General features: G+C 37.5%; 1 long non-coding RNA gene across 1 annotated transcript; it reads right to left on the bottom strand.

Moving 5' to 3' along the window:
* Positions 1-465: 465 nt before the first annotated feature.
* Positions 466-1,786, bottom strand: LOC136306732 (uncharacterized). Its single transcript, XR_010725667.1, has 2 exons — positions 1,065-1,786; positions 466-689 (listed from the first exon to the last, which is right to left on the bottom strand). It is a non-coding gene; the product is annotated as an uncharacterized lncRNA (long non-coding RNA).
* Positions 1,787-8,879: the final 7,093 nt, after the last annotated feature.

Below are 8,879 nucleotides of genomic sequence, written 5' to 3'. Positions count from 1 at the left end.
TGGCGCAGTGGATAAAGTGTCGACCTGGAAATGCTGAGGTCGCTGGTTCGAAACCCTGGGCTTGCCTGGTCAAGGCACATATGGGAGTTGATGCTTCCTGCTCCTCCCCCCTTCTCTCTCTCTGTCTCTCTCTCCTCTCTCTTGCCCTCTCTCTCTCCTCTCCAAAAATGAATAAATAAAAAAAATAAAAAATAAATAAAATAAAAGATGTTCAATATCACTAATCACCAGGGAAATGCCAATGAAAACCACAATGATATATCACCTCTCGTCAGTCAAAATTGCTATTATCAAAAAGTCAACAAATAATGTGTTGGCAAGGATGTGGAAAAGGGAAACCTTGTACACTATTGGTGGGACTGTCAAGTGTAACCACTGTGGAAAACAATATGGAGATTCCTCGAAAAACTGAAACTAGATCTACCATATGACCCAGTGATCCTATTTCTAAGTATTGATATTTAGCCCCCCCCCCAAAAAAAGATCCAAAAGCACTAGTTCAAAAAGATATACACACCACTATGTTCATTGCAGCATTATCTACAATAGCCGGGATACAAAGACAACCTATGTGTCCATTGAAATGAATGGATAAAGAAGATGTGATACACACACACACACACACACACTGGAATATTATGCAGCAATAAAAAATTGGAACCTTGCTATTTGTGACAACATGGATGGACCTAGAGCAGGGGTCTCAAACTCAACTCAGCATGTGGGCCACAGAGCAAGATCACAGCCGTTCGGCGGGCCGCACTAGGTCTACAAAAGGCAACTGTTACGCAACACTTTTCTCACTGCAATTGAAAACAAAAAAAAATCAGTACAACAAGCACAATCGTACATGCAGTTTTCTCAGTGTCACAAAACGACCAGAAACTAGTTCGCATCACAACTGCTGTTAACTAAGCTAATATCTAGCTAGGATGCTAGAGAAATGAAAAATACAAGTAGGCCCCTAGGCTTACTTAATTTTATCCAAAATATTTTGAACTTCGTGGATTAGTCTGCGGGCCGCACAAAATTGTTCGGTGGGCCACGAGTTTGAGACCCCTGACCTAGAGGGTATTATGTTAAGTGAAATAAGCCAGACAAAGACAAATACCTATGACTTCATTTATATGTGAAATCTAAAAAATAAAAGCAAATGACAAAATAAACAAAGAAACAAAACAAATACTCATAGAAACAAAGACCAAAAGGATGGTTATCAGAAGGGAGTGGTGAGGTAATGGGTGAAAAAGGTGAAGTGGAATACAATCTCTTGTCTGTTGTGATGTTTGCATGGTGACAGATGGATTACTAAAATTAATGGGGTGATCACATTGTAAGGTATAAAAATGTTGAATCACTGTATTGTATGCATGAAACTAATATAACTGTATAATATTGTATACCAACTAACTCATTTTTAAAAATTAAATTACAAGAAAAAGATACATTTGAACTGTCAATGGTTCTCTATGTTGTTTTTTTCCCCAACATCTATATTGATAGTTTATATACCATGACATTGTGCAACCATCACCACATCCAGTTTGGGAACATTTCCATTACTGCAGAAAATTCCCTGGTAGCCATTTGCAGCTAATCCCCACTCCAACCCCCAGCCTTAAGCAACTACTGACCTGCTTTCTGTCTCTAAATGTCTTTTCCGGATAGCTCATGTAAATGAAACCATACAATATGTAGTGTTTTGTATTTGGCATATTTTTTAATGTTATCAGTACTTCTTTCCTTTTTATTAATACCACATTATGCTGACCCACTTACCAATTAAATTCTCATACACATTTTTGTGTGGCATGTCTTCATTTTCTCTCTCTCTCTCTCTCTCTTTCTCAATTCAGTGAGAGAAGGGGAGGCAGAGACAGACTCCCGCATGTGCCCTGACTGGGATCCACCCTGCAAGCCCGCTAAGGGGTGTTGTTCTGTTGCTTAGCAACTGAGTTCTTCTTAGCGCCTGAGGCAGAGGCCATGGAACCATCCTCAGTGCCAGGGCTAACTCATTCCAATTAAGTCATGGCTTCAGGAGGAGAAGAGAGAGAGGGGGGGAGGAGTAGAAAAGCAGATGGCTGCTTCTCCTGTGTGCCCTGACTGGGAATCGAACACCGGAACATCCACACACCAGGCCAACACTACCACTGAGCCAACTGGCCACGGCCTCTTCATTTTCTTGTGAATGTAGTTCTAGAGATGGAATTATTGGGTTATGCAATAAACTTATGTTTAACTTTTAAACAAATGACCAGACTGTCCAAAGCAGCTGTACAATCTTACATTCCTATCTGTAATGTACAAGGATTTCAGTTTCTCTCCATCCTCAACAAAACCTGGCATTGTCTGTCTTTTTAATGACAGCCATTCTAGCTCACCTGTAGAGGTATCTCAAGGTGGTTTTAGTTTGCATTTCCCTAATGGCTAATGTTGACTATTTTTTTCATGTGTTTATTTGCCATTTGTATATCATACTTGATGTTTATTCATATCTTTGTTCAATATTACTTGGGATGTTTTCTCTTACTGAGTTGTAAGAGACCAATATATAACCTGGATACAAGCCCCTTATCAAGATACAGTAAGTCCTCACTTAACTTTGTGGATAGGTTCTTCGAACTGCAGTGAAACAATGTATAATGAAACCAATTTTACCATCTGCTAATTGATATAAATAAGTTTTCCTGGCATTTCATTAACATTTTAACAAAATGATGTTGAATGAAACAACTTTGAGGGCCTATTTTGTAGGATTTGCAAATATTTTTTCCCAGGCAGTGTGACTCCACCCCTTTCCTCATTCTTAAGGTATAAAATATCTTTAATATCTTTTTTTAATGTGAAGTTTAAGGTTCACAGCATAATTGAGGGGAATGTACACAGGTTTCCCATATACCCTCTGCTCCGCTAACCACTCACCCCTGCCACATGCACAGCCTCTCCCATTGTCAACATCCCTAACCAGAGTGGCACATTTATTGCAACTGATGAACTTACACCCACATATCATAATCACCCAACATACAGAGTTTCCATTATGGTTCATTCTTACTTCGGTTTCCACTATGGTTCATTCTTGGTGTTGCACAATCTTTGGGTTTGGACATATGTGTAAGAAGTATCCATCATTGTAGTATCATACGGAGTATTTTCACTGTCCTCTGTCTTTTCCCTAGTCTTTCCTCCCTCCCACCCCAAACCCTGATCTTTTTATTATCTCCATAGTTTTGTCTTTTCTAGAATATCATATAGTTGGAAGTATACAATATATACTCTTTCAAATTGGCCTCTTTTGCTTATTAACATGAGTTTATGGTTCTTCGATATCTTTTCATGGCTTGATAGCTTATTTATTTATTTTTTTAGAGATGAGAGAAAGAGACAGAGAGAGCAAGGAGAGACAGAGAGAGAGAAGGGGGGAGGAGCTGGAAGCATCAACTCCCATATGTGCCTTGACCAGGCAAGCCCAGGGTTTCAAACTGGCAACCTCAGCATTTCTAGGTCGACGCTTTATCCACTGCGCCACCACAGGTCGATAGCTTATTTCTTGTTAGTGCTAAATGATACTCTATTGTCTGGATGTACCACAGTTTATTTATTCATCTACTCACCGAAGGACATCGTGCTTACTTCCAAATTTTGGCGATTATGAGTGAAGCTGTTGTAATCATCAGTGTACAGGTTTTTTGGTGGACATAATCTTTCAACTCCTTTGGGTAAAATCCAAGATTGTCACGGCCGAATCACATGGTAAGTTCATGTTTTGTTTTATAAAAATTTGTCAAACTGTCTTCCAAAGTAGAAATATCATTCTGCCTTCTGACCAACAACGAATGGGAGATCCTCTTGTTCCACATCCTTGCCAGCATTTGATTTTGTCAACGTTCTGGATTTTGATTACTTATAGGTATGTAGTGTTTGAACTTGCATTTTCCTGATGACATATGATGTGCTTAGTAGCCATCTGTCTATCTTCTGTTAAAGTCTTTGGCCCATTTTTAAAATCAGGCTGTTTATTTCTTTACTGTTGAGTTTTAATAGTTCTTAGTATATTTTGGGCAACTATCTTTTCTCAGATGTATCTTTTACAAATATCTTCTATGAGTATGTGGCTTGTCTTTGCATTCTTTTGACGTTATCTTTTACAGGACAGAAAATTTTAATTTTAATGAATTCCAGCTTATCAATTTTTTCTTTCATGAATTGTGTCTTTGATGTTGTAGCCATGATGTATTCAATAGTTACTAATGTAGTATGTAGCTCCTATGATGTAACAACTATGATGTAAATCTTTGCCTAACTCAAGGTCATATAGGCTTTCTGTTATATTCCAGTTTCACATTTTACATTTAGGCTTGTGAGCTATTTTTTGAGTTATATTGGTGAAAGGTGTAAGGTTTGTTCCTAGGTTCACTTTGTTTTTTCTTGGTTTTTTTGCACGTGGATGTCCAGTTGTTCCAGCACAATTTGTTAAAAGACTATCTTAGCTCCACTGTATATCCTTTGTTCCTTTGTCAAAGATCAGTTGACTGTTTTATGTGCTCCTATTTCTGGGCTCTGTATTTTGCTCCATTGAACTATTTGTCTGTTCTTTCACCAATACCACATTATCTTTTTTAAATCATTTTTTCCTCTTTATTGAATTTATTGGGGTGACACTGGTTATCACACTGTTGATTATAGCAGCTCTATATTGTCTTGATGTTGGAAAGTGTCAGTCTTCCAACTTTGTTCTCCCACAATATGGTGTTGGCTATTTTAGGCCTTTTGCTTCTCCATAAAGATTAAAATCAGTTTGCCAGTATCCACAAAGTAACCTGCTTGGATTTGATTGATTGAATCTGTAGGTAAGATTGGCAAGAACTGACATCTTGACAATACTGAGTCATGGAGAGAAATATCCATGAACATGGAATATCTCCATTTATTTAGTTTTTTTATTTCATGTATTGGAGTTTTATAGTTTTCCTCATAGAGATCTTGTGCCTACTTTGTTAGATTTATAGGAAATATTTCATTTTTAGGTGCTAGTGTAAATGACATTGTTTTTAATTTCATATCCCATTTATTATATTTTATAATACAGCATATTATATATGCTATATTAAAAAACATGATTGACTTTTGTATATTATCCTTTGTATCCTACAACTTCTCTATAATTTCCTTTTTTTAAATTTTAGAAAATTAAATTTAACAAGGTGACATTGATTAATAATAGTACATAGCTTTCAAGTAAACATTTCTATAGCACTTCAACTGTTGACTATGTTGTATACCCATCACCCAAAGTCAAATCCTTTTCTATCACCTTATATTTGTCCCTCTTTACACCCTTTCCCCTACCTCCTTCCCCACATTCCTCTCCCCCATGTCCCTTCTCTCCTGGTAAACACTTCACTTTTATCTATGTCAATGAGTGTCAGTTTTATATCCCACCTACATGTGAAATCATACAGTTCTTAGCTTTTTCTGATTTATTTACTTCACTCAGTATGTTTTCAAGGTCCATTGATGATGTCGTAAATGGCACTATGTCATCATTTCTCATGGCTGATTAGTATTCCATTGTATATATGTACCACATCTTCTTTATCCTATCCTAATGAGGGACACTTTGGTTGTTTCCATATCTTGGCCACTGTAAATAATGCTGTAATGAACATGGGGCTGCATGTATCTTTACATACCAATATTTTTGAGTTTTAGAGAGTAGATACCCAGTGGAGGGATTGCTAGGTCATATGTTAGTTCTATTCTCAATTTTTTGAGGAACCACCATACTTTCCTCTATAATGGTTGTATTAATTTGCATTCCCAACAGCAGTGAATGAGGGTTCCTTTTTCTCCACAGCCTCTCCAACACTTGTTATTAATTGTCTTGTTGATAATAGCCAATCTAACAAGTGTGACGTGCTACCTCATTGTAGTGTTGATTTTCATTTCTTCAATAGATAGTGAAGATGAGTATCTTTTCATATATCTGTTGCCCTGTTGTATGTCCTCATGGGAGAATTGTTTATTCAGGTCCTCTCCCCATTTTTTAATTGGATTGTTTGTTTGTTGCTGAGCTTTGTGAGCTCTTTATATATTTTGGATATTAACCAAAATATTGGAGCTATTGTTTGCATATATCATCTCCCATTTAGTTGGCTGCCTATTTGTTTTGTTGGCAGTTTCTTTCGCTGTGCAGAAGTTTTTTAGTTTGATATAGTCCCATTCATTTATTTTTGCCTTTACTTCCTTGCCTTTGAGGTCGAATTCATAAATTGTTCTCTAATGGCCAAGGTTCATGAGTTTAGTATCATTTTCTATATAATTTATTGTTTCAGATATTATGTTTAGGTCTTTGATCCTATTTGAATTAATTTTTGTGCAGGGGGACAAACTGTAGTCAAATTTCATTCTTTTGCATGAGGCTTTCCAATTTTCTCAGCACCATTTATTGAAAGGTCTTTCGTTTTTCCATTGTGTTTTTGGCTCCTTTGTTGAAGGTGATTTGTACATATATATGTGGTTTTATTTCTGGGCTTTCAATTATTTTCCATTGGTCTCTACGTTTTTCTGCCAATACTATGCTGTTTTAATTATCATGGCTCTATAGTATAGTTTGAAATCAGGTAGTGTGACATGTCTGGCTTCATTCCTTCTTCTCAGGATTGCTTTGGCGATTTGGGGTCTTTTACAGTTCCATACAAACCTGGTCATTTTTTATTGTATTTCTTTAAAAAATGACATTGGAACATTGATGGGGATTGCATTAAATTTGTATATTGCTTTGGGAATATGGCCATTTTAACTATGTTGATTCTTCCAATCCATGAACATGGAAAATTTTTTCATTTCATTGTGTCTTTTTAAATTTCTTTCAGTAATGTTCTGTAGTTTTCAGTATATAGGCCCTTCACATCCTTTCTTAAGTTTATTCCTAGGTATTTTTTGTTGTTGCAATTGTAAAAGGAATTGTTTTTTAGAATCCATTTTCCTAATGTGGCAGAGGCCACAGAGCCATCCCCAGCGCCTGGGCCATCTTTGCTCCAATGGAGCCTTGGCTGCGGGAGGGGAAGAGAGAGACAGAGAGGAAAGCGCGGCGGAGGGGTGGAGAAGCAAATGGGCGCTTCTCCTGTGTGCCCTGGCTGGGAATCGAACCCGGGTCCTCCACACGCTAGGCCGACGCTCTACCGCTGAGCCAACCGGCCAGGGCCAATATTTTCTTCTTGATTTACTGTTTGGATATTCTATCTAAAGCAGTCAGTGGTGTGTTAAGATCTCTAAGTGATTCCTGGTCAGGGCACACAGGAGAAGTGACCATGTTCTTCTCCCCCTCTCTCCTCTCCCTTCTCTCACTCTCTTCCCCTCCTACAGCCATGGCTTGGGTGGAGCAAGTTGTCCCCAAGCGCGGAGTATGGCTACATGGCCTTGCCTCAGGAGCTAAAATAAGTTGCCTCAGGAGCTAAAATAAGTTGTTGAGTAACGGAGCAATGGCCCACATAGGGAGAGCGTTGCCCCATTGGGCACTTGCCAGGCGATCCCAGTCAGGGCATATGCAGAAGTCTGTCTCTTTGCCTCCCTGCTTCTCATTTAAGAAAAAAAAAGATGTCCAAGTATGATTGTGTTTTTGTCTCCTTCTATGTTTGGATCAGTTATTAGATGTCATATATTTTGGTGCTCCCTGGTTCAGCACATATATATTAAGAAGTGTTATGTCTTCTTACTACAATGTCCTCTTTATCATTATGAAATGTCCATCTTTTTCTCTGGTTACCTTTGTTTTCTTGAAGTCAGCATTGTCATATATGAGTATGGCTACATCTGCTTTTCATTGGGTATTATTTGCTTGGAGAATCATTTTCCAACCTTTCACTTTGAATCTACTTTTGTCCTTGCAGCTTAGATGTGTCTCTTGAAAGCAGCATATGGTTGGGTTTTGCTTTTTGATCCAATCTGCTACTCATAGTCTATTGGTGAGTTCAGTCCATTTACATTTAAGGTAATTATTGACACTTGAGGATTTCCTATAGCCATTTTATGTTTTGTTTTCTGGTAGCTCTGTGTCTTGTTTGGTTCTTCTCTTTTGTATTTCTGTCAGTTGTTTTTGTTTGGTGGTATTTCATACTTCTTTCCTGTTTCTTCTTTTTTTAAGATGTGTATTTCTGTAATGGCTTTATTTTTTTTTTGGATGGTTACCATTAGGTTATTAAGAGAAAAATGTTCATATGTACAATAGTTCTTTGTTTTATGAGTGCTTCTGCACTCCATCCTCCTTTGCTACTGCAGCTCTTTATCCTCTCCCCTTTTATGTTATTGTCACAGATTAGCCTTGTTTTTATTGTGACTTTTTTGGAGCTTTTACTTGTAGTTTTGTTTTGTTCTTTGTGTCTGGTCTAATAACCCCTTTGAGTATTTCCTGCAGTGAGGGTTTTCTGGTGATAAATTCCCTGTTTCTGTGTGTCTGCAAGTTTTATTTCTCCTTTACATTTTCAGGGTAACTTTGATGGATTTAGTATCTTTGGCTGGTAATTTCTCTCTTTCATTACTTTGAATATTTGGGTCTACTCTCTTCTGGCTTGTAGTTTCAGCTGAGAAGTCTGATGATAACCTAATGGGCTTTTCTGTATATACTATATTCTTCTTTTCCTTAGCTGCCTAAGGATTCTTTCTTTTTAACTGATGTTTGACAATTTTATTACAATGTGCATTGGAGCAGGTCTGTTTGGGTTGCAGTAACTTGGCATTGTTTCCTTCTTGGATTTGAGGCTCTAACTTTTTCCATAGGCTTGGGAAATTCTCATCAGTTATTTGTTTGAATAGGCTCTCCATTCCCTTCTCCCTCTCTTCTTCTGATATACCCATTATTCTTATATTGCTCTTTCTGA

This window comes from Saccopteryx bilineata, chromosome 5, assembly GCF_036850765.1.
Source record: "Saccopteryx bilineata isolate mSacBil1 chromosome 5, mSacBil1_pri_phased_curated, whole genome shotgun sequence".
Lineage (NCBI taxonomy): Eukaryota > Metazoa > Chordata > Mammalia > Chiroptera > Emballonuridae > Saccopteryx > Saccopteryx bilineata.
Note: the sequence above shows the minus strand (reverse complement) of the source record. Positions and strands in the feature narration are given on the sequence as shown.